General features: G+C 47.7%; 1 long non-coding RNA gene across 1 annotated transcript; it reads left to right on the forward strand.

Annotated features, from left to right (window-relative positions):
- Nucleotides 1–2,860: 2,860 nt before the first annotated feature.
- Nucleotides 2,861–12,441, forward strand: LOC119851452. The gene is made up of 5 exons (XR_005291248.2): nt 2,861–3,613; nt 5,703–5,960; nt 6,810–6,933; nt 10,810–10,965; nt 11,453–12,441. It is a non-coding gene; the product is annotated as an uncharacterized LOC119851452 (long non-coding RNA).
- Nucleotides 12,442–26,007: the final 13,566 nt, after the last annotated feature.

A 26,007-nucleotide genomic window follows, 5' to 3' on the forward strand; every position in this document is an offset into this window, starting at 1 on the left:
ACTTTCTTCCCAGACCAGAAAATAACCGTTGGGGATGTTGAAATGCCTATAGTTATCCTTGGGGACCGAGCCTACCCCTTAATGCCATGGCTCATGAAGCCATACATAGGCAGCCTGGACAGTAGTCAGGAGCTGTTCAACTATAGGCTAAGCAAGTGCAGAATGGTGGTAAAAGTACATTTGGACATTTTAAAAGTGCGCTGGTGCAGTTTACTGCCTCAGTTAGCAAAACCAATATTCCCACTGTTATTACTGCTTGCTGTGTGCTCCACAATATCTGTGAGAATAAGGGGGAGATGTTTATGGTGAGGTGGGAGGTTGAAGCAAATCGCCTGGCTCCTGGTTACACACTGCCAGACACCAGCGTGGTTAGAGCACAGGAGAGCATGGTGCACATCAGAGAAGCTTTGAAAACAGTTTCATGACTGGCCAGGCTATGGTGTGAAAATTCTGTTTTGTTACTCCTTGATGAAACCCCACCACCACTTAGTTCACTCTACTCCCTGTAAGCTAACCACCCTCCCCTCCTCCCTTCGATCACCATTTGCAGAGGTAATAAAGTCATTGTTGCTTCACATTCATGCATTCTTTATTAATTCATCACACACATAGGGGGATAACTACCAAGGTAGCCCAGGAGGCGTGGTGGAGGAGGGAAGGACAAGGCCACATAGCACTTTAAAACTTATTGAATGCCAGCCTTCTGTTCCTCGGGCAATCCTCTGGGGGGGAGTAGCCAGAGGCTCCCCCACCGCATTCTAGGGTGTCTGGGTAAGGTGGCTATGGAACTTGGGGAGGAGGACGGTTGGTTACACAGGGGCTGTAGCGGTGGTCTGTGCTCCAGCTGCCTTTTCTGCAGCTCAACCATATGGTGGAGCATATTAGTTTGATCCTCCAGCAACCTCAGCATTGAATCCTGCCTCCTCTCATCATGCTGCCACCACCTTTCAGCTTCAGCCCGCCACCTCTCCTCCCGGTCATTTTGTGCTTTCCTGCACTCTGACATTGTCTGCCTCCACACATTCGTCTGTACTCTGTCAGCATGGGAGCACAGCATGAGCTCAGAGAACATTTCAGCATGAGTGCATTTTTTTCCACATTCTAATCTTCACTAGCCTCTTGGAAAGAGAAGATCCTGTGATCCTTGAAACACATGCAGCTGGTGGAGAAGGGAAAAAAAGGGACAGTGGTATTTAAAAAGACACATTTTATAGAACAATGGGTCCACTCTTTCATGGTAAACCTTGCTCTTAACATTACATACATAGCACATGTGCTTTCATTCCAAGGTCGCATTTTGCCTCCCCCCCCCCCCGGTGCTGGCTAGCTCCTCCCCTTTGCCCCCTCCCCGTGGCTAACAGCGGGGAACATTTCTGTTCAGCCACAGGCAAACAGCCCAGCAGGAACGGGCACCTCTGAATGTCCCCTTAAGAAAAGCACTCTATTTCAACCAAGTGACCATGAATGATATCACTTTCCTGAGGATAACACAGAGATAAAGAACGGATGTTGTTTGAACGCCAGCAAAAATACACTGCAATGCTTTGTTCCACAATGATTCCCTAGTACGTGCTACTGGCCTGGAGTGGTAAAGTGTCCTACCATGCTGGATGGAATAAGGCTGCCCTCCCCAGAAACCTTTTGCAAAGGCTTTGGGAGTATACCCAGGAGACTCACGAATGCCAGGGCAAATTAATCATTAAACATGCTTGCTTTTAAACCATGTATAGTATTTTAAAAGGTACACTCACCAGAGGTCCCTTCTCTGCCTGGCAGGTCCGGGAGGCAGCTTTGGGTGGGTTCGGGGGGTATTGGCTCCAGGTCCAGGATGAGAAACAGTTCCTGGCTGTCGGGAAAACCGGTTTCTCCACTTGCTTGCTGTGAGCTATCTTCCTCATCCCCAAAATCTGCTTCCGTGTTGCCTCCATCTCCATTGAAGGAGTCAAACAACACGGCTGAGATAGTGGTGGCTGAACCCCCTAAAATGGCTTGCAGCTCATCATAGAATCGGCATGTTTTGGGCTCTGTCCCGGAGCAGCCATTCGCCTCTCGGGCTTTCTGGTAGGCTTACCTCGGCTCCTTAAGTTTCACGTGGCACTGCTTCGGGTCCCTGTTATGGTCTCTGTCTTTCATGCCCTGGGAGATTTTGACAAATGGTTTGGCATTTCGAAAACTGGAACGTAGTTCTGATAGCACGGATTCCTCTCCCCATACAGTGATCAGATTCCATATCTCCCATTCGGTCCATGCTGGAGCTCTTTTGCAATTCTGGGACTCCATCATGGTCACCTCTGCTGATGAGCTCTGCATGGTCACCTGCAGCTTTCCACACTGGCCAAACAGGAAATTGAAATTTAAAAGTTTGCAGGCCTTTTCCTGTCTACTTGGCCAGTGCATCTGAGTTGAGAGTGCTGTCCAGAGCGGTCACAATGGAGCACTCTGGGATAGCTCCCTGAGGCCAGTACCGTCTAATTGCGTCCACAGTACCCCAAATTCGACCCAGCAAGGCCCATTTCAGCGCTAATCCCCTTGTTGGGGGTGGAGTAAGGAAATCGATTTTAAGAGCCCTTTAAGTCAAAAAAAGGTCTTCGTCGTGTGGATGGGTTAAATCGATTTAACGCTGCTAAATTCAACCTCAACTCCTAGTGTAGACCAGGGCTGAGACCATAAAATATATTTCATGTAGACCATGTCACAATGTGAGCTAGCTCTTTAAGAGGATTGGGGCTCAGCATCACCAGTGCCAGGTGTAGCTCCCTTCCCCAGGTGAAGAGACTAAGACTAGTAGTCACATGATGGGAGCATGTGACTTAGAACCAGGCTTGCTGGGAAATATAAGGGCAACTTGAGTTCAGTCAGAGAGAAATTTTTCTTAGCTTTCAGGCAGAGGGTTTGATAAGCTACCAGGGAGGTGGTGCTAGCCAGAAAAGAGCATTTGGGTAGGGTGCCTGCTGGGAAAAGAGCAGGTGATAGCTTTTCAGAGTTCCCAGCTGGAAGGCCTGGGAGATGTTCCTGTAAGAAGCAGGAGCCTGTTGAGGGGTGAGTCTTAGCTGAGGGACATGTAGGGAACAAGAGCCTACTGAGTAAGAAGCTCTAGTTCAGTGGCTGCAAAGGAGTATGGGTCTGATTTTTAAAGCTGCTGTCCTGCTGAGTGCTGTATAGCTGAACTCCCTGAGTGGCCTACAGACTAGTAGGGTTTCAGAAGAGAGGTAGGGGCTAGTAGGCATCTACCTCCCCAATTACCCTGTGGGGATTATGTGAGTGCCTGTAGAGGGGAGTCTTAGAAAACTGGGATGTGGTCTGCCCTGCTTGACTAGAGACTTTACCCAAGCCAGGTCCCCTTGAAAAATGAAGAAAGAGTAGCTTCTACACTGGGCTGTCTCCCTGAAACAATCACTGTATATTTCATTGCTGTCTTCAACTGTAGTAGCCCTTCCCTTTTACAAGGACATTTCCACTATCTATTGCAATACTAAATAAGAGAAAGTTGTACTCTCCTGTCTGCAGTTTCCCCTCTCCCTCAGTATTCAGGAGACCCTGGGCTGTTCTATCGGATGCACTTTGCTACCCTGCTCCTGGACATCACCATAGAATAGGCACTGGACAGAGAAGGGTGAGTCAAATCTCCTGCCGTGCTGGGATACTTGCACAGGTCATTGCTGTGGAAGGGCTGAGGCAGGAGCACAAGTCGGGAGAAGTATGCCTCCATGGAGAGCAGGCACACACCAATCCCAGCCCCGCCATCCCATGAAGACTCAAAGGCTTCCCAAAATCTTGCAAAGGTACCCCTGGAGGAAGTCAGTCTTAACAACATCCCAAGCACAAAAAGGATAGCTTACACCAACTAGGCTGGGGGGTGGGAACTCTGGATTTATGCTCTGGATATACCTGAGTGCTTAGTGGTGCCTGGGTTGCTACAGGAACGGAAGGAGCGGTCTCCTGTGAGAGTGGGAGAAACAGATGAGGTCTCCCCCTCAGGCTAGTCCAGGGGCAGGCAAACTTTTTGGACTGAGAACCACAGCAGGTTTTGGAAATTGTATGGAGGGCTGGTTATGGGAGGGGGAGCGTAGCCTGTCCCCTGCATCTGCCCAGCCCCACTTTTTGCCCCCTGACAGCCCCCCGGGACTCCCACCCCACCCCCTCTGTTCCCTAACAGCCCCTGCCCGGGTCCCCTACCCTATCCGCACGCACGCGTGTGCACACACACACACACACACACACACACACACACACACCCCTGTCTCCTGACCACCCCCAGAACTCCCACCCCTGACAGCCCCTGCCCAGGACCCCTGCCCTATCCACACATACACCCCTGGAACTGCTGCCCCTGACTGCCCCCTGCCGCCCCATCCAACCCCCTCCTCCTTCCTGACTACCCCCCCGAGACACCTGTCCCTAACTGCCCCATCCAGCCCCCCCCGGGCCTACCCTCCCGGGACCCTTGCCCCCATTCAAACCCCTGTTCCCTGCTCTCTAACTGCCCTGACCCCTATCCACACCCCTGTCCCCCCGCACTTCCCTGTCCTCTATCCAACCCTTTTTTCCCCGCACTGCCTGGAGTGCTGGTGGCGTGCCAGCCACGAAGCACAGAGCCCTGGGTCAGGCCAGGGTCTGCAGCTGCACTGCCCCAGGAGCTCGCAGCCCCGCTGCCCAGAGCATTGTGCTGGCTGCACAGTGAGCTGAAGCTGCGGGGGAGGGGTAAAAGAGGGGGAGGGGCTGGGGCTAGCCTCCCAGGCCAGGAGCTCGGGGGCCAGGCAGGAGGGTCCCGCGGGCTGTAGTTTGCCCACCTCTGAGCTAGTCTTACCATTAGAGGACATGCTGATGGAGAAAAATACAGGAGAATCCCTTAAAGCCACCAGAACTTCCTAAAGTGTCCCAGAGGGTTCCTGGTGCCCTCACCCCATCCATGCTAGTGATCTTAGCAGAACCTCCTCCATGCCTCACCCCCAGCACGTGGCTAGCTCCACAGTGGAAAGCCATGTGACATCAACTGCCATCAACTCCCGCCGCTGCTCCAGACCACAGTTACTGGGTTACTAGACAGAGCTGCACATTCAAGAGCCATACGCCTCCCTGGTGTCCCAGTTTGCTGATCACTGAGGGACATGTAGGCTGAAAATCAGCTTTTTCTTCTCTCTCCCCAGCCCCTATGTCTGCGTTCTTGCATTGTCCAATGGTACAAATAAAGCAGGCTCCAACTCCAATGTTCAAGCTGCTTTTTTCCCTATGTTTTAGAGAGACCAGCTACAAATCTGGGCATACTGCCAAGTTTGTTTATCCTTTAAAAGAAGTGATAAATCGTGCCTTATGGTGAGGAGGGAGAGGAGTACAGGCACCTAACTCTGTCAGCAAGGTGATGCTCACACATGCTGTGGATTGTGTAATTTAGGTGCCACCCACATAGCGAGATTTTCAAACCAATTTTTATGGAGTGAATTGGGTACCTGCAGGCCTAACATCAGGCAGGGATTGGCTGATGAGTTCATTAGCATATGGTGCAAAGGTTTATTATAAGCCTGTCATGCCTGATGCACACCCCTAGCATCCCAGCATGATAACATCTGAGTCAGAGAGTGCAGGTTTGGAAGTTTGGAGACACATTTTTCAGACGAGTAGATAGAGGCGATAAACAAATTCATGGCTGTACATGCCCCAACCCTGATGGGTGCCTGAAAGATAGCAACCTCTTGGCTTCCTAGAAAAAGCGACTGGAAAAAGCTGAGGGGCTCAGTAAACATGATGGCCGCCCATAGTAGAGGACTTGAGGACATCAACGAGAAGTGGCAGCTGCTGCGTGAGAAGGCTAAGAGGGCTTTGTAGAAGATCACTGCCAAAGCGGGGGGACTAAGCCTGGATAGCCTGCAGCACCTGTGGGTAGTTACAGCACCAATTCCAGAGGCAGCTGTGGATGGGAGCAGGAGGTCTGGACCACTCAAATCTGCAGAGGAACCCGCTACGTAAGTTCACCTAATAGGCATTTTACTCTGATGAGCTTTTGTAATCTGTTTCCATTCACCACACTTATTGGTAAGGTATCAGGTTGTAGGCTGTACTTCCCCATAATCCCACAAGTGTCATTGTCCCACTGTAGTCACTGAAATTATTCAGACAACAGCTAACGATTTGTACATCCCTCCCCATCTACCTATGTGTGTCAGTCCTTTCTCTAGCAACTGATCCCCTCTGTCCTTTCATCTCATCCTGCTACTCCTGTTAGGCCATTCCTTCCCCTCTGTCACTCACTCACACACACCCTGCCATCACTTCCTGGACCATCAGTTTCTGTTTCAGCATCTAGAACTATTTCATACCATGACAATGTGCTTGGAACATCATAATTTCAAAGAGGTTAAGGATGCAACTCCTGGAGAGAATTTATCTGACAATGATAAAATGCCTGGATCTTCATCTGTGTCCACTGTTTCACATTCCTCTCCACAATGTCCACACACGTAAAAGAAAAGGTAAAGCAGTGATGGATGACCCCCAATACCAGCACATCTACACCAGCAGGCTGCACAACATGACGCAGAGCCTGGAACATGCTGGGACAGCCATCACAGGGCTCAGAGCATCCAGTCAAAAACAGATAAAAATGAGTGGTGGTGGTGTGCACTTAACCCCTCCACACACACACACGTTTCATACACACTCCAATTTTTGTATTGAGGGCTCGAATCTTTCATTTTCTGTACCTGGAGTACCATTTATTCATTCTATTACAGTACTCTACTTTGAGCATAATTCCACCTTGAGTTTTTTTTTTTAGTGTTTTCATGATTTGCTCATTAACCTTTGTTTTCTAGAAAGCCTCCTGCATCAGCCTGTCCTGTACCCTGCAGCCCTGCACAGCTCTAGGGAGATTTCCAGAAGGACCACCTCCTGGTGATGGTTGCCTGGGGGGAGGCATGTCTCCCCCCACAGGAAGAGGTAATACATGTTGCACTGCAATAGTGTGTAATATGCAGCATGCCAGGAATATCCTATTGACCTAGCTGGGGCTGTACTGCAGCATGCCACCAGAGGGCTGGAGGCACCGCCACCACATCCTTAGGATGCTGAAGGTTTTCTCTATTACTGACCAACTGGCTCTGTGGGCACGATTATGCCATGTTTCAGCTGCTATTTGGGGGTTGATGCTGGGCATCATGAGCCATGGCCCATTCTGTCTCCTGTGAGGGGCACACGTGAAGCAAGTGGAATTGACACATTACAGTATGCATGTTTTGCACTGTGCGGACTGACAGTGGATGGCTGTGGCAACTAATCGCCCAGCAGGGAGGGAGGAGCAGGGCATGTGCAGTAGCTGTGCACGGTCTATGGTTTTAAGGCTGGGGGGGGGGTATATCCACTGCAGATGGCCATAATGTTCATAGCATCTGTCCTGTGTCTGTTAAGGTGAGCATTCACATCGATTCTTTGCTTCTGTAGGTCAACATAAATTCCTTCCGCTGCCCCTAGTACAGATGGGAAATGTGCTACCCTGTAAAACTTCTGCATGTACCTCTTCTGCTTGTGTCTATCCACTGGGAAATGGATGTAGTTGAGAGGATGTCACAGCAGGGCCCTCATGAATTGGAGCAGTATGTAGGAGACAGGAGACTGGGATATTCCTATGGGGGCCTATGAATCTCTGGAACAATCCCATAGCCAAGATATACAGGTCACCCGGAGAGACTAAGTACATGGCACCATTGTGTGATAGACTTGAGGTCATTATTGAGCAGTTTGCAGAGGTTTACATGAAGGCCTGGGTTTACTTGTATGTCTGTATGCAGACCTGCTTAGGTAGCAACAGCTTTCTAGGCAAGGCCAGTAGGTACAAGGGTGTGAATATGAGCTTCACCCCTCTCCCTCAGAATCAGGCCTGGGCTAAGGATCAGCCCAATGCTGGGGCTCCTCCCTTTGCTGTCTCCTCTCTCTCTATCAGATACAGGGCCTTGCAGCTGTTCCACTTGATGCTCTATTCTCCAGCACCCAGGTCCCTATGCAGCAGCACAGTGTCCTCCCCTCCCCCCCATCCCACCCCACCCCATTCCTAGCTCTGACTCAGCTCTCCCTCCCTGAGAAAACCCTCACAGCCTGACCTACCAGGATTCCCTGCCCAATCTAACTAACCAAACTGTCCCTGTGTGCTTCTCTTGTCCCCTCAAAGTGCCCCACTAACTAAACCAATCCCAGTCCCTGACCAGCAATCTCTAACTGAAAACTATCGCCCAACATATGTCTGTCCCGCTCTAACTCTAGCTTATGCTAAACAGCTATCTCACACTCATTCTGTATTTCCCTTCCCACTGCTGCCTTTTGAGCAATTGCAATGCTGCCCCAATTGTTAAGCTTGATTCAAGTGCACCTCGGTGATCAACCCCTGCGATCAAGACCGGCATGCCTCTGCTTAGTTAAAAACACCCACTTAAGCACTCAGGGAACTCCATGTCAGCCAGGGGACTGGGGAGTGACAGGTGCAGCTGAGCAGATGTACTGCTAGGTGAGTCTGTGACTGTTCCTAGGTGTAAGCCCAGTTCTCAAGGCTACAGCTGTTTGCCGTAGGGTAGTGGCAATGCTTAGGATGTTTGCGCTTGTGCACCAATTGGTGGGAAAGCAGGTGCCAGGAGGGACTGAGGCCCCTGGGGGTTAGATGGCAGTTGAGTAGCAGTTTTAAAAATACCAACATGCCTAAATGGTGGACTTGGGTGCCTTTCTGCTTCCTTAGGTGCCTAAATACCTTTAAAAATCTGGCCCTGGGAGCCTAGAGGGAGGGCTGTGTGCATACTGAAACTAATTATAAACTGAAAGACAGACTAAGCCTGGGGAAGAGGGCTGGAAGGCCTTTAGTGTTAGTCTGTGCTAATAAACCACACCCAGAAGGGGGACACTAGTGTGAAAACATTAGATGTGGGGGTTTGTTTGATATGAGATGGAAGAAAAACTGAGGCAGTGGCAGGGCCCAACCCTAGACTGGGTAAGTCCTGCTATGGGCCACTAAAACCTATCACTTGGTGACTACTCTTAGTTTCTGCCAACCTAGGCTGGATTTTAACTAGCCCAGTGGTCCAGGACCAATTAATGGTAATTGTTTTATAGCTTGGTGCTAATCTGTTGTACCACCTAGCATTCCATCATAGAATTTCTTAAACTATTTGATTCCATGACTGATTTCAAGCCAATGAAGTGTGTATCTAAGTTTCTGGTCTATTGAAAATATTAGTTATGCACATTTATAACTGAGGCCAGGGTTTGGCCCTTTCATATATGCCTATGCAATTCCAAGTCACTGTGCAAGTCACTGGCATTGCACAGATATAAATTTGGCCAAAAGGCATTAATTGAAAACAACTGCAGGTGTTCAGAAGAGGGGTCAGATGGGGGTCACGGTGCAATAAAGTGAAATGCAAGTACAATATTTATGTGCCAATTGATTTATTTTATCATTTTATGGTAAAAATAAGAGAGTCAGTCAGCAATTTTTCAGTAACGGGGGCTGTGACACTCTTGTATTTTTATGTCTGATTTTGTAAGCAAGTGGTTTTTAATTGAGGCGAAACTTGGAGGTGTGCCAGACAAATCAGACTCCTGTAAGAGGCACGGTAGTCTGGAAAGGCTGAGAGCCTCTGCTGCACGGTATTCCCTTAAAGTCAAGGGAAACACTGTAAATGAAGCGCTAGGTGTGCACAAGGGCATGGTGGGAAAAGGTTAACTTAAAAGGATACCAATAGCAGAAACCAATTGCATGACTGGGTTGCTTGTGATGGAGGAAGGCAGGGCTCAACAGAGCTCTGGGGCTCACTTCCAGTTTGTCTTTATCTTAGTAAAAGCTCATGCTTTCTGTGTTTCAGCTGGCCATCTCCAGGGGCCAGGAAGGGATCTTCCCCCACCCACCATGTATTCTGGGAAGCTTTCTTTTAATCTCCTTCCTCTGAAGCATCAGGGATGGCCACTGCTGGAGATGGGGTATTGGATGGGAAGTGCCAGGGCTCTGAGATAGTACTGCACATTCTCTCCATCAACTGCTTGGCTGGCAGGTTCTGGCTCACATGCTCAGGGTCTAAGTGAACACCACAGATGGAGTTGGGAAGGAATTTTCCCCCAGGTCAGATTGGCGGTGACCTTGGGGTTTTTTCCCCTTCCTTTGAAAAAAATATAGGTGTGGGTCGCTTGCCAGGATTATCTGGGTGTATCTCACTTACCATTTCCCTGCCATTGTGGGGCCCTCAGGCACTGGTGCACCTTGATTCCTCCTATGCTCTGCCTCTTGTGGGCTGTAATACTTTGGTCTAATTGTGGTTGTTGGGTTTAGTGTGCAGGTGCTGAGTGGCATTGGTGGCCTGTGATATACTGGAGGTCAGACTTGAAGATCTGGTGGTCCCTTTTGGCCTTAAACTTTGACTTTAATTCTTTGACACTGCCTCTCAGCTCTTTCTGGTGGTCTCCTTGGCCTCCATCCCCAAAGGATGACTAGCCACACCCTTTGTGATTTTTTTTTTCTCTTCCACTCCCATCTCCAGAGTTTTCTTCTGTACTGTTCTATTCACTAGGAACACTCCCCTTCCCCTTTCTGACTCAGTCTGATGCACCTCCATCTCTTCCTTCAAGCTCCTCTTGAAAACATGCTTCTTTAAAGAGGGCCAAAAGGGTTAGCCCTCTCACGCTTACCCATACCCCTGCCGCACCTAACTCACTGAAAATGATGAGTTGTTCTCAAACTGATGCACAGATCATGGAACTAGAGGGACATGGGCAGATCATGGAACTAGAGGAACATGGGCTCAAACAGTGCTTTTCCTTGTTTGTACGTTGTCTGTATAGGGACAGATCCTGACATGCTCCTGAGATGGTTCACAAGGAGAAAGAAGTTTCCCCCTCTTGTGTCCCTGTGCTCAGGGACTGGCAAGAATCTTATTGGAAAGCACTGTCACAGAGTTAAGCTGGCATAGAGTGGGCAGCAAGTGCATTCTCTCCAAGGTTGGTGAAATTCCAGTTCCAGCACCCACTTCCAGAGAGCCCTAAGTTAGAATTCTCGCTGACTCGACAAAAACTCTTCCTGGGACTCACCTCCAGTGTGCTTAAGGGCACTGTAATGTGGTGGAGTGGCCTCATTCCAGCATAGAGGGGGTGATGATGCTCCAAAGCCAGTTTGGAGAAACCGCCAGTCACAGCCCCAGGAGACAGAGGAAGTGCCAAGGGAGCCATTCAGTGTGGAGATGGAGGTTTAGATTGGATATTAGGAAAAACTTTTTCACTAAGAGGGTGGTGAAACACTGGAATGCGTTACCTAGGGAGGTGGTAGAATCTCCTTCCTTAGAGGTTTTTAAGGTCAGGCTTGACAAAGCCCTGGCTGGGATGATTTAACTGGGACTTGGTCCTGCTTTGAGCAGGGGGTTGGACTAGATGACCTTCTGGGGTCCCTTCCAACCCTGATATTCTATGATTCTATGATTCTATGAACCAGGCCACAGCAGCCAAGGAACAACCCAATAAGATGCCAGTAAGAAGCAGCCCAGAGAAACAAGACATTGATCCTGTGGCGTTCCCTAGAGGTGAGGCAGCAACCTCATATTTCCCTGCCAGCTCAGCGATGGGACCACCCATCACTTCAAGGACCCTGGGCTGGGACCCCATTGATCAGGGTGGACCTGAGTTCCCCTAGGGGCTGGACGAACACTAACCCCTTGGCTGAGGGGCCTCAGCTATTGCCTATTTGTTAGCTCAGCCCACACCTGAGGGGCCTGAGCCCTTGAATATTTATCAGTTTAGCCCACAGGCAGGACCCCGAGCTACAGACTCTTTACTGGCCTAGCCCAGATCCAGGAGGGCCTGAGCTACCACTTGCCCTACAGCTCAGCTGCAAACCAGGACGACTGATCTCTCCACTCAGCATGAGCACCAATTCTGGACTGCCAAAGGGGATGCCCCAGAAGAGACTCAAGGAATCTTACAGTCACCAAGACCCAATTCTGATCCTTAGATCCCTACCTTGAAGATGCTGCAACCTTGTCTATGAAGCACCTAGCACACCATTGGCACTGTAGCGCTAATAATGATTAGCAATGAATGAAAAATATTTCAGCCTGAGTACAGCTAGAAAAGAGTCTTTTCAGAGGACTATCAATTTCCCATGTACCAGTAAGCAAGCTATAGTGGATTGAAATCATTCTGGAGCACTTTCAATTTTATAGAGCTTTAACTATGAATTAATAAAACCCCAAATACAAGACTCTTCCACTTTCATTTGCCACAGCTGACTTGGTCATTAGGCCTGTAACAAATACCAGCAGCTTCTCTCAGTGTTATCAGAACCAAACTAAAGAAAAAGAGGAGTTTTTCCTCTGGAGGATGAGCTAGTGAATGCTGTTAACTCAGCTCCTAGTCAGTGTAGAAATGACTCACTGAAAGATGATCCACTTTCTGGGAAGGGCAGTGGCACAGCTGAGATGAGAATTAGGCCCACAAAGTTCTTGTGAAGATGTCAGATTTTGCCCGAATGCCATAATTGATTGCAATTCAACTCCAGCCCCAGCACTGCATACTGTAGGTAAAATGACTCACTGTATTAATTGTTAAGCTGGAAGCATCACAAATACTAACACCTAACTGCCAACTTTTTTTCCACAGCAAGCATTAATCATCCTTGTAAACACTATTCCTAAAGTAGGTCAGGTAAGAACATTGTGAGACTGATGAGGAAAGCCTCCATTTTTAATCACTGTGTTTCTATACTGAAACTTTCAGTGTGGGATTTTACTCTCCAGTTGTCTGTTTCCAAGTGAAAGAAATACTAAATATTTTACAACTGCTTTGTTGAATGTTTGTAGTGAGTCCCTGCAGTGCGGCTATTGTTCTTCTACCTTAAAGAGGAGTAGGTGGGATTGGGACTACCTTTAAATTCAAGTAGCACCATTCCTTAGTTAGCTAGGAGGGTTTTATATGAGCAGTGTGAGGAACTTCTTTCCCCTTCACCCCCAGGATGAATGTGCAGTGCCTCAGACATAAAGTGAAAGAGACCAGGGATTCATGCCAGGTCTCATACCCAGCAGTGTGGAAGAGTGCCACTATCGTGTTCAGCTGGGCAAAAGCTGTATTTTAATCTGTTCCCAGCAATCAAACACAAAGAGCATGAATTATAATATTCATAAGTACATTTGCATCCCTCAGATAATGTTTCTCTGTAGCCTAGTCTTTTGCAGACTTCCTGTAAGGTAACAATGTTACACTGTAGTTGTTCATATGCCTTCTAAAGGCCATAGGTGAGGGTTATGACTTGCTTGACACCAGTGGTTTTCAAACTTTTTTTTCTGAGGACCCAGTTGAAAAAAATTGTTGATGCACATGACCCAACAGAGCTGGGGATGAGGGGTTTGGGGAGTGTGAGGGGCTCAGGGCTGGGGTAGAGGGTGGGGTGAGAGTGAGGGCTGTGGGGTGGGGCCAGGAATGAGGGGTTCAGGGTGTGGGAGGGCTCTGGGTTGGGGCAGGGGGTTGGGGTGCAGGAGGGTCAGGGCTCTGGGCTGGGGGTGCAGGCTCTGGGGTGGGGCCGAGGATGAGGGGGTTGGGGTGCAGAAAGGGGTTCTGGGTTTGGGGCAGGATATTGGGGTGCAGGGTGGGGCACAGACTTGTCTCTGGCGGCTCCCAGTCAGCAGCGCAGCCCTGGGGCAGAGGCAGGCTTCCTGCCTATCCTGGCACCACAGACCACACTGCGCCTGAAGCCACCAGCAGTAGGTCCGGCTCCTAGGTGGAGGCATTCAAGTGCCTCCACATGGCTCTCGACCACAGGCACCACTCCCCCAGCTCACATTGGCTGGTTTCCAGCCAATGGGAATTCAGAGCAGGTGCTTGGGGGTGGGGGCAGCATATGGAGCCCCGTGCCCCCCTTCCTAGAAGCCTGGCCACTTCTGAGGCGCAGCCCAGTGTTAGAACAGGTAGGGACTAGCCTGCCTTAGCTGGGAAGCACCATCGAGAGGACTTTTAACATCCTGGTCGGCAGTGCTGACCAGAGCGACCCAGTGCCTGACATGCCGCAACCCAGTACTGGGCCGCAACCTGAACTTTGAAAAACGCTGCTCTATACAGGATTAATATGTTGCACTTAGATTAATTTTCAGTTACTATAAACATTAGGAAAAAATCTCAGAGGTTACAACCCTAATCTACAAAGCACTACAAGTCATGAATTACCTGATTATAAATCCCTTTAAAAATATTCTGATAAATCACCAGACTCACAAATATTGGGCTGGGTGTTTGGAAGCAAAATCTAGCTCATTTCCCCTCAGTCCCCAAAATCAAGTTCATGGCAATCCTTACCTCTGATTCAGTACTGACTCAAAAAACCCAGAATTATATAAATTGAATACTGTGTGCCTGGAATTGCTATCTTGTCCTTGAGAAATAATACCAAAGTCCTAACCTCTTCCAAGGAAAGAGAAGCTAGTACAGAATGCAGTGACTCACTTGCCTAATGAAGCTTCTCACTATGCTCGAGCCAAGGGCTCTGTGACCTGCAGCAGCTGATTGCTGAGTTCAGAATGACTTGGGGCCTAAATCCACTGTAATGCTGGTGTCATGCTGCCACAGCTGCAATCAGCAGGAATGCTCAAGATGAAGTTTGTCGAGTTTAAAAAGAGAGCTGGTGACAGGCTTCTCTCACAGGTGCTGAACTTTAAGGATTCTGTCCCCAGCTTGGTCCAAAGTAGCACATATCTGTTGATCTTCAGGACATGCTGCACAGCTGATCCCATTTCCCAGGCTTTAGGGGAAGGGGCATACACTGAGGGCTGGGAATTGTGGCTACTCTGTTGTTTGTTTTTTATTTTCTTTTAGAGGCAGCTATATTTGGGAGGGGGTAAATTGGCTTGCATTTTTAATACATGGCAAATAGAGATCTGGATAAGTGTTTTTAAATGTTTTGAATACAGTGAAAAGTAAATAGCATTAAGGATATGAGTAATGAATTATTCTACACCTCCATCTGTTAAGATGTTATATTTCACTCACACAGAGGAAGATTAGAGGGGCCCTGGGCCAGAGCAAGCAGGGGTCCTTCCCCACCCCTTCTGCCTGCAGTTCCCACCTCCAGCCCCTCCCAGCGATCCTGCTGCCGGGAAGCAGGAGCGCTGGGTGGGAGAGCAGGTGGTGGCACGGAGGGGGGAGATGTTTCTGAGAGGGCATTTTTCTGGGGGCCTCCCAGTTGGCCAGGGCCCCTGGGCCTGGGCCCTGTTGGTCCAGTGGCTAATCCGCACTGCACTCGCAAGAAGATAATTTCAAATAGTTACTTTCAGAATAGTAATTTTCTGTCATACGATTCCAGTTCCTTCCACTTTCTTCCTTTGCCTGAGATCTCAGAGTTTGTACTCAACATAAAAATCCACATCTCCATAGCAACAACAGAGCTTAAGTGTGATTTAGCTTTTTCCTTTTCCCCTTAACTTTCAGTACCCCCACATTTGTTTGTTTCTTTTACAAACAGTCCTCCCTACAAGAAGCTGAATGTAAATACCACTGTACTTCATCTGGAAAACAAGTGAAGAAAAAGGCAAGCATACAGTATTGTGCAATCTTAATGTGCATGCCACAATGTGTCCTTGTTTTCCGCTTTGTTTTGCGTTCAAAATCTCAGCACAGTACCAAAAAATACAAAATCTACAACTAATTCTACTCAGAATCTGATTTGAAAAGAACAGGAGTTGATGACTTATTGTTTGCAGAGTATAGATATGTGACTCCAGGCTGATTGTAAATATGTACAAATTTTTTTATAGACAAACTAAAATTGTAGCTATTTTTAACTGGATCCAATAAGCCTGTAATCATTCCTTATGCAGAAAAACCTAGCTAGGAGACTTGAAACTGCAGAGATCTCCCTACAGAATTTCCTATGGGAAAGTGGGATTTGCCCCTTCTTCCACACCTTGGGGAAAAAATAGCAGAGTTTGCCCTCGCTGCATGCCCACATTTCAGGGGAATCCAACAAAAGTGTGGGGGTTCCATGCTGAGACTCCTTGATTTGACACTGCAGGCCATCTCCTCTGTATTTAATGTGGCCTATTAACACAGGTACCCTGGTACCTCACTCGGAAAGACTTCAGGGCCTTGAGTTACTATGCAAGTTGCTGCAGGTTTGTTGCCTCATGGGTTTGGTTGGGAGAACCGTAGCACCCTGCTGCCCCACTTACCCTCCTTCTCGCCTATGGAACAGGAACTCTGGGGAGCACCCAGGGTTGGAAGTTCCATGGGGATAAGGTGGAAAGGGAAAGTATGCTGTGGAGGCTGTACTCCTTAAGTGCTGCCCCACAGACAGGATCAGTATGGAGTAGCAGTGAATAAGATTTGTGAGTGGTTGCCCTCTTTTACTGATAAAATTCACCAAACAAAACAAATCAACTAACCAGAAACCATGTGTAGAAGTTCAAGAAACTTCTTTAATTAGTTGGCAGATCATTCATATCAGCTGGTATTGCTCTACTGGCTTGAGTGGAGTTTTGTTATACCCATTTACCACTGTAAAGTGGAACTAGGGTAGCAGTCACTACTTGAAAGAAAAAGGATAATCCAGGGGTTACAGGATTCAGGAGACCAGAATTCAATTCCTTGCTACCCTACAGATTTTATTTGTGATTTTGGGTAAGTTTCTCTGTGCCTCAGTTCCCCAGCTGTAAAATCAGGATAATAATACACCCCTAGGTCAGAGGGATGATGTGAGGATAAATACATTAAAGATTGTGAAGTGCTCAGATAATACAGTAGTGGGAGCCATATAAGCCCCACGTGAACCCTGCTACTACTCACTAAAAGTCCTGTAGTGCACATTGATGTACTCCTGTTTAATGCTACAGAACTTTTAGTGCATAGTACTAGAATCCACATGGCTAGTCAGTGCATGGCACGCAAATGCACTGTAAATTTACACCCTGGCTTGCTGTGCACTCTCCCTCCATGTAGACAAGCCCTAAGATAGATCAATAGGATCTGGCTCATTATTTACTGAATATTTACTGAAACTACTTTTGGACTGGCTGAAATACAATTGTCATCTAGTATCCCAGTCAATCAAATACAGCCTTTCAATAATGGTAGTAAATAGTGTGACAAAGTCAGACCTGACCGCTATAAGAGAGTGGAAGACCGGTATATCAGCCCTAGAATGATGAAAGCCCTTTTCCCTATGAACTAAAAAGAGGGTACCTCAGGCTAATTAGAGATACCTGAGTCCAATTAAGGGCTGCTGGTGGACTTTAAAAACCCCTCTTTCGGTGAGAGAGAGGTAGGAGGGGGAGAAACAAGCTGAAGCAGGGGAAAAGGCTTCTCTTAGGGGGAAGGCTGTTCTCTCTATAGGAGAAACAATCAAGTTAACTTCTATTTGGGGAAGGAATCAAGTTAACTTTCTATTAAACAGAAGCTAGTATAATAAAGCAATGAACTGGAGAGGAGACAGGGTACTATTTATTTGGGAGAGTGAGTTTGTTTGTTTTTTCTTAAGAGAAATTCTCAGGCCTACCCAATAGGGTTGCCAAGTTTCTAATCGCACAAAACTGAACACTCTAGCCCTGCCCCTTCCCCAAGGCCCCGCCCCCTGTCCTGCCCCATCCCTGAGGCCCCACCACCCGCTCACTACATTCCCCCTACCTTGGTGGCTCGCTGTCCCCCACCCTCACTCACTTTCTCTGGGCTGGGGCAGGGGCTTGCAGTAAGGGAGGGGGTGAGGGCTCCAGATGGAGGTGCGGGCTCTGAGGTGGGGCTGGGGATGAGGAGTTTGGGGTGCAGGAGGGGGATCTGGGTTTGGGGGGACTCAGAGCTGGGGCAGAGGGTTGGGGCACAGGCTTACCTCGGTCAGCTCCCGGTAAATGGCGCAGCGGGGCTAAGGCAGGATGCCTGCCTGCCCTGATGCCGTGTTGTGTATGCCCCAGAAGCAGCCAGCAGATCCAGTGCTAGTAGGCGGGAGGTGGGGCAGGAGCGTTCTCTCCTGCTCTCACCCCCAGGCACCGCCCTGGCCAATGGGAGTGCAAAGACTGCATTCGGGGTTGGGGCAGCATGCGGAGTCTCATTGCCCCGCCATCTAGGAGCTGGACCTCCTTGCTGATTCCAGGGCACAGCTCAGAGCCAGGACAAATAGAAACTCACCTGCCTTAGCGCCACAGCACCACCAACTAGACCTTTAATGGCTTGGTCAGTGGTGCTGACCAGAGCCGCCAGGGTCCCTTTTCGACCGGGGTGTTCTGGTCGAAAGCCAGACACCTGGTCACCCTACTACCCAAGGCCTACCTTGTAAATACTGAAAAATAAACCAAACCAAAAACCTCTGGAGTAGGACAGATTTTCTCCAGGCCCCCACCACCAAAGGGTGAAAAGCTGAGACCAACAAGGCAAAAAAGGTGCCTTGTCACAATGGTTTTTCAGGGGTAAAAATATGTTTAATTGCTATATTAGATGCGCCATTAAAACACTAATCAAAGGGGTCACCAAATGAAATTAATAGGCAGCAGGTTTAAAACAAACAAAAGGATGTATTTTTTCACACAACACACAGTCAACCTGTGGAACTCCTTGCCAGAGGATGTTGTGAAGATCAAGATTATAACAGGGTTCAAAAAAGAACTAGATACATTCATGTAGGATAGCTCCATCAATGGCTATTATCCAGGGTGGGCAGGGATGCTGTCCCTAGCCTCTGTTAGCCAGAAGCTTGGAATGGGTAACAGGGGATGGATCACTTGATGATTACTTGTTCTGTTCATTCCTTCTGGGGCATCTGGCATTAGCCACTGTCAGAAGACAGGATACTGGGCTAGATGGACCTTTGGTCTGACCCAGTATGGCCGTTTTCATGTTCTTATGTTGTGAGTGACGGTCTTTTCATTAAGCTAATGCTTATAAATATGTTTATCAAAAAAAGTATATCTTCATATTTATTCAATACCATAGCTGTATTAGTATTGGTAAATAATTGACCTATCAATTGACCCTGCCTTATTTTGGGACAAGATGGGTGTGAGTGAAAGGAATGGAGGGGTATAACTTTTATTTTAACTTCTGCAGTGGAGAGTTCATGCTGCCGTAGCAACAGAATTTCTAGAATGTTTGAATTTGAAGCACAATTGCAGTCAAATTCCCAGTTGTGGAAGAAAACAGCTACATTGTGAGGCTGTACTCACTGTAGTTTCTGCCATTAAAAATTCCTGCAATATGTTTCTAAAACTTTTGTGATTAAATGAGCTTTGCAATTAATGTGTTTTCTAAATCATGACGTTAAAAATTATCCTAGTGTGATAATATACATGGAATTTTGCTTGCTTTGTATTTACATTATTAGGAGTTGCATTTCCCTGCCATTTTAAATGCACACTTCCCCTGTCTAGTATCATAGACTCCTGAGCTAAATGCAGCTGTATGGAAAATGGACTTTCTGCAAAGCTCAGGTCACAATTCTTCTTCCTAAATCAGCCAAAACCTTTCAAGAATCGGTTTTTCAGCGTGTAGAGGTTCGTGTATACATGCCTGTATTTGTATGGAGATACCACAGCCATGCTCACAAATGGGAATTTTGATGTCTATTTGCATGCAAAATTGTAGTAATTGAGTGCAAATATAGGGACATTTTGTGTGTATAGGGACCTCAGCCCTCATCCTTTCAAAATTTTATACGAAAGGGCTCAAGCAGAGAAGTAGTGGGACTTTGTTTGATTTTATTCAGATACTGGTGTTGGATTGCACCCCATTATCATCACCAAACTAAGCCCTGGTCTACACTAGGTGTTGAGGTCGAATTTAGCAGCATTAAATCGATTTAACCCTGTAACTGTCCACATGATGAAGCCCTTTTTTTCGACTTAAAGGGCTCTTAAAATCAATTTCCTTACTCCACCCCAGACAAGGGGATTAGCACTGAAATCGGTTCTGCTGGGTCAAATTTGGGGTACTGTGGACGCAATTAGACAGTATTGGCCTTCGGGAGCTATCCCAGAGTGCTCCATTGTGACCGCTCTGGACAGCACTGTCAACTCAGATGCACTGACCAGGTAGACAGGAAAAGGCCCGCGAACTTTTGAATTTCAATGCTTGACCAGTGTGGCAAGCTGCAGAGGTGACCATGCAGCATCAGCAGAGGTGACCATGCAGAGCTCATCAGCAGAGGTGACCATAATGGAGTCCCAGAATCGCAAAAGAGCTCCAGCATGGACCGAAAGGGAGGTACGGGATCTGATCGCTGTATGGGGAGAAGAATCCATACTATCAGAACTACATTCCAGTTTTCGAAATGCCAAAACATTTGTCAAAATCTCCCAGAGCATAAAGGACAGAGGCCATAACAGGGACCCGAAGCAGTGCCACGTGAAACTTAAGGAGCTGAGGCAAGCCTACCAGAAAACCAGAGAGGCGAACAGCTGCTCCGGGTCAGAGCCCCAAACATACCACTTCTATGATGAGGTGCATGCCATTTTAGGGGGTTCAGCCACCACTACCCCAGCCATGTAGTTTGACTCCTTCAATGGAGATGGAGGCAACATGGAAGCAGGTTTTGGGGACAAGGAAGACGATGATGATGAGGTTGTAGATAGCTCACAGCAAACAAGTGGAGAAACCGGTTTTCCCGACAGCCAGGAACTGTTTCTCACCCTGGACCTGGAGCCAGTACCCCCCAAACCCACCCAAGGCTGCCTCCTAGACCCACCAGGCAGAGAAGGGACCTCTGGTGGGTGTACCTTTTAAAATATTATACAAGGTTTAAAAGCCAGCATGTTTTATGATTAATTTGCCCTGGCATTCATGGGTCTCCTGGATATACTCCCAAAGCCTTTGCAAAAGGTTTCTGGGGAGGGCAGTTTTATTCCATCCACCACCATAGGACACTTTACCACTCCAGGCCAGTAGCACGTACTCGGGAATCATTGTAGAACAAAGCATTGCAGTGTATGTTTGCTGGCGTTCAAACAACATCCGTTCTTTATCTCTCTGTGTTATCCTTAGGAGAGTGGTGATATTCATGGTCACTTGGTTGAAATAGAGTGCTTTTCTTAAGGGGACATTCAGAGGTGCCCGTTCCTGCTGGGCTGTTTGCCTGTGGCTGAACAGAAATGTTCCCCGCTGTTAGCCATGCGGTGGGGGGAGGAAAAATGCAACCTTGTAACGAAAGCACATGTGCTATGTATGTAATGTTAACAGCGAGGTTTACTGTGAAAGAGTGTACCCATTGTTCTATAAAATGTCTTTTTAAATACCACTGTCCCTTTTTTTTCTCCACCAGCTGCATGTGTTTCAAGGATCATAGGATCTTCTCCTTCCAAGAGGCTAGCGAAGATTAGAAGGTGAAAAAAATGCACTCACGATGAAATGTTCTCTGAGCTCATGCTGTGCTCCCACACTGACAGAGCACAGACAAATGTGTGGAGGCAGACAATGTCAGAGTGCAGGAAAGCACAAAATGACCGGGAGGAGAGGTGGCGGGCTGAAGCTGAAAGGTGGTGGCAGCATGATGAGAGGAGACAGGATTCAATGCTGAGGTTGCTGGAGGATCAAACTAATATGCTCCACCATATGGTTGAGCTGCAGAAAAGGCAGCAGGAGCACAGACCACCGCTACAGCCCCTGTGTAACCAGCCGTCCTCCTCCCCAAGTTCCATAGCCACCTTACCCAGACGCCCAAAAACGCAGGGGGGGGGCCTCTGGCCACCCAGCCACTCTACCCCAGAGGATTGCCCAAATAACAGAAGGCTGGCATTCAATAAGTTTTAAACATTTAAAGTGCTGTGGGGCCTTGTCCTTCCCTCCTCCACCACCCCTCCTGGGCTACCTTGGTAATTATCCCCCTATTTGTGTGAGGAATTAATAAAGAATGCATGAATGTGAAGCAACAATGACTTTATTGCCTCTGCAAGCAGTGATCGAAGGGAGGTGGGAAGGGTGGTTAGCTTACGGGGAAGTAGAGTGAACCAAGGGCAGGGTGTTTCATCAAGGAGAAACAAACAGAACTTTCACACTGTAGCATAGCCAGTCATGAAACTGGTTTTCAAAGCTTCTCTGATGTGCACCGCATCCTCCTGTGCTCTTCTAACTGCCCCGGTGTCTGGCTGTGCGTAACCAGCAGCCAGGCAATTTGCCTCAACCTCCCACCCCGCCATAAACGTCTCCCCCTTATTCTCACAGATATTGTGGAGTGCACAGCTAGCAGTAATAACAGTGGGAATATTGGTTTCACTGAGGTCTAACCGAGTCAGCAAACTGCACCAGTGTGCTTTTAAACGTCCAAATGCACATTTTTCCACCATTCTGCACTTGCTCAGCCTATAGTTGAACAGCTCCTGACTACTCTCCAGGCTGCCTATGTATGGCTTCATGAGCCATGGCATTAAGGGGTAGGCTGGGTCCCCAAGGATAACTATAGGCATTTCAACATTCCCAACGGTTATTTTCTGGTCTGGGAATAAAGTCCCTTCCTGCAGCTTTTGAAACAGACCAAAGTTCCTGAAGATACGAGCATCATGTACCTTTCCCGGCCATCCCACGTTGATGTTGATGAAATGTCCCTTGTGATCCACCAGTGCTTGCAGTACTATTGAAAAGTATGTAATGTTACCGCGTGCGGTTTATGTACTCGCTGGCTTGGTGCTCTGGTGCTAAGATAGGGATATGGGTTCCGTCTATGGCCCTACCCCCTTTAGGGAATCCCATTGCAGCAAAGCCATCCACTAGGACCTGCACATTTCCCAGGGTCACTACCCTTGATATCAGCAGATCTTTGATTGCGTTGGCTACTTGCATCACAGTAGCCCCCACAGTAGATTTGCCCACCCCACAGTAGATTTGCTACTCCTGACTGACCGGTAGCTATCTGGCATTGCAAGCTTCCACAGGGCTATTGCCACTCGCTTCTCAACTGTGAGGGCTGCTCTCATCTTGGTATTCTTGCGCCTCAGGGCAGGGGAAAGCAAGTCACAAAGTTCCATGAAAGTGCCCTTATGCATGTGAAAGTTTCGCAGCCACTGGGAATCGTCCCAGACCCACAATACTATGCGGTCCCACCAGTCTGTGCTTGTTTCCTGGGCCCAGAATCGGCGTTCCACCGCATAAGCCTGCCCCATTAGCACCATGATGCCCACATTGCCAGGGCCTGTGCTTTGAGAGAAGTCTGTGTCCATGTCCTCATCACTCTCATAACTGCACTGACATTGCCTACTCGCCCGGTTTCGCTTTGCCGGGTTCTGATGCTGCATATACTGCTGGATAACGCGTGTGGTGTTTAATGTGCTCCTAATTGCCAAAGTGATCTGAGCGGGCTCCATGCTTGCCGTGGTTTGGCGTCTGCACAGAAAAAAGGCGCGGAATGATTGTCTGCTGTTGCCCTGGCAGAGGGAGGGGTGACTGACGACCTGGCTTACAGGATTGACTTACAGAGAATTAAAATCAACAAAGGGGGTGGCTTTGCGAGAAACTGAATGGCCGCCTCAAGGATAGAACTCAAAACTGGGTTTAGCAGGCCATTGATTTCACAGAGGGAGGGTGGAGAAAATGAGTACAAAAGAAATCTGGTTATTTCTTGTTTTGAGCCACTTCATCTATCTTTATATATCTTGCTGGCAGAAGACTGTGCAGTACAACCACTAACCATCATCACCTCCTGGGTGCTCGGCAGAAGACGGTGCAGTATGACTGCTGTCCATCATCTTCTGTTGGCTGCAGATTAAAAGACAGTGCACTGCCGGTAGGACTCAATCGCCATGAGACAAAACAAGGGAAATGACCTGGCTGAGTCACTCCCATGTTTGCCAGACGCCTAGTTAAAAGAGCACCCAGGATTACATTGATGACAGCTACCAGTCATACTGCACTGTCTGCTGCCAAAAGGCAATAAACTACTGCGCTGTAGCAATGCAGTACCATGTCTGCCAGCACCCAGTAGACATACGGTGACAGTTAGCTGAGCATAATCACAGGTTTCAGAGTAGCAGCCGTGTTAGTCTGTATTTGCAAAAAGAAAAGGAGTACTTGTGGCACCTTAGAGACTAACAAATTTATTAGAGCATAAGCTTTCGTGAGCTACAGCTCACAAAATGCATCCGATGAAGTGAGCTGTAGCTCACGAAAGCTTATGCTCTAATAAATTTGTTAGTCTCTAAGGTGCCACAAGTACTCCTTTTCTTTTAGCTGAGCAGGCTCCATGCTTGCCATGGTATGGCGTCTGCACAGGTAACTCAAGAAAAAAGGCGCAAAACGATTGTCTGCCCTTGCTTTTACGGAGGGAGGGGGGGAATGGGGGCCTGACGATATGTACCCAGAACCACCCATGGCAATGTTTTAGCCCCATCAGGCACTGGGATTTCTACCCAAATTCAAATGGGCGGTGGAGACTGCAGGAACTGTGGGATAGCTACCCACAGTGCAAAGCTCTGGAAGTCGATGGTTGCCTCGGTACTGTGGACGCAGTCCGCCAACTACATGCACTTAGAGCATTTGTGTGGAGACACACACACTCAACTGTATAAAAACACTTTCTACAAAACCGACTTCTATAAATTCGACCTAATTTCATAGTGTAGACATACCCTAAGGGAAATAAAGTATGCCAGTTGCAGAAACTAGTTTAGCTGTAGGGGTGGGCAGCATTTTTAAAAAACAGACTTATAGGACTTTAAAACATAGTGATTTCCAGACAAAAATCATTGGGCCAAACGATCTCCTGGACCAGAGCTCCTCTCAGTGCAGGAAAAAAGATATTGAAGCACATTTGTGACAATCTCATCCTTCAGGTGACCAGTGCTCAGACTTAATCACACTTCTTAAGATACTGTTCATCCCCTTTTGATGTCATGTCTATACCTTCCATGTTGTAGCAATTCCAATGGACTTACTGAGTGTCTCCTTTGAGTGTCTTTTTTTCGGTTTAGCTTATGTCTCTTTTGAAGTGGTTTAAGCTAAACTGAAAAAAGTATGCTAAACCCTGAAATGGTGTGTCACAGGGAGTTATACCATCATAAATCTAGCAATATAATTATACCAGAATAGCTATGCTGGTAAATTTCCCCATGTAGATATGCCCTAACAGGAGCCCTTTATTTCTGGACAAGGATACTTCTCCTATTCCTGTTAGTAAAAATGTGTATAGTGTACATAAACCCTATGCCCTAGTACGTAGCATTGTTACACATCTCATGCTGTACTCCATAGTGAACCCACTATAAACTAATCTGTGTAACAGCATATATGTGCATTTGCCAATAAACTTTATACTTCTGAAAATGAGTATGTCTCAGCTGAACAGTTAGCCCCCTGAGCTAATTAATCTTCATGTATTTCAACTCAGAGTGACACCTAGGGCCCAAAAGCCTTCCCTTGAAACTAGTAATCATCTTGAATGCTACAGTTCCCTGTCAAGTACCACAGGCTTCTGACCTAAATGCAGCAGTGTGGAAAATTGACTTTTTGCAAAGCTCAGGATACAAGCCTTCATTCAGATTTAGGTTTTTATGATTACATATAGCTCATGACGGGCACAAGATGCCTTACTGTACTCAATAAGCTCTCTGTACGCCTCTGAAATGTAACCAGCTTGAGAGGTCTGAAGACATCATTAATGTCATACTCGCCTGAGGCAAATTTATGTAAAATGTTACTCCAGAGGAATAAATGATGATACAGCATAAGGTTCGAAATGCTGCTGCCCCTGTGCTACTGTCTTGTAAATGTTAGTTAATAGGGTGAAACATATTACAATAATCTAGACTGACCTAGACGATACTTTGCTTTGCCATTTGGTTTGCAGCAAGGTCCTTCGCTCCCTGGACCAGCAGAAACAGGGAGTTGCCCAGTCCCATGAATGAATAAAAGAGGTTGGTGGGCTCTGAAGATAGCACAGTCTGCCTTGGTTGCAGATCTTTGGGCCTCCAGTAGGGATAAGGAGGAGAAGAAAAAAATCCTAAAAATTCTTCTGCTACTTTCATTTTTAGGAAAGTCAGTTTTCACTGTACTGTGGTACTCAGACAGTACTTGATCAGTAAAGGTCTCCTCAAAGGCTAACGAGGA

The sequence above is a fragment of the Dermochelys coriacea genome, chromosome 2, assembly GCF_009764565.3.
Source record: "Dermochelys coriacea isolate rDerCor1 chromosome 2, rDerCor1.pri.v4, whole genome shotgun sequence".
In the NCBI taxonomy this organism is placed as follows: domain Eukaryota; kingdom Metazoa; phylum Chordata; order Testudines; family Dermochelyidae; genus Dermochelys; species Dermochelys coriacea.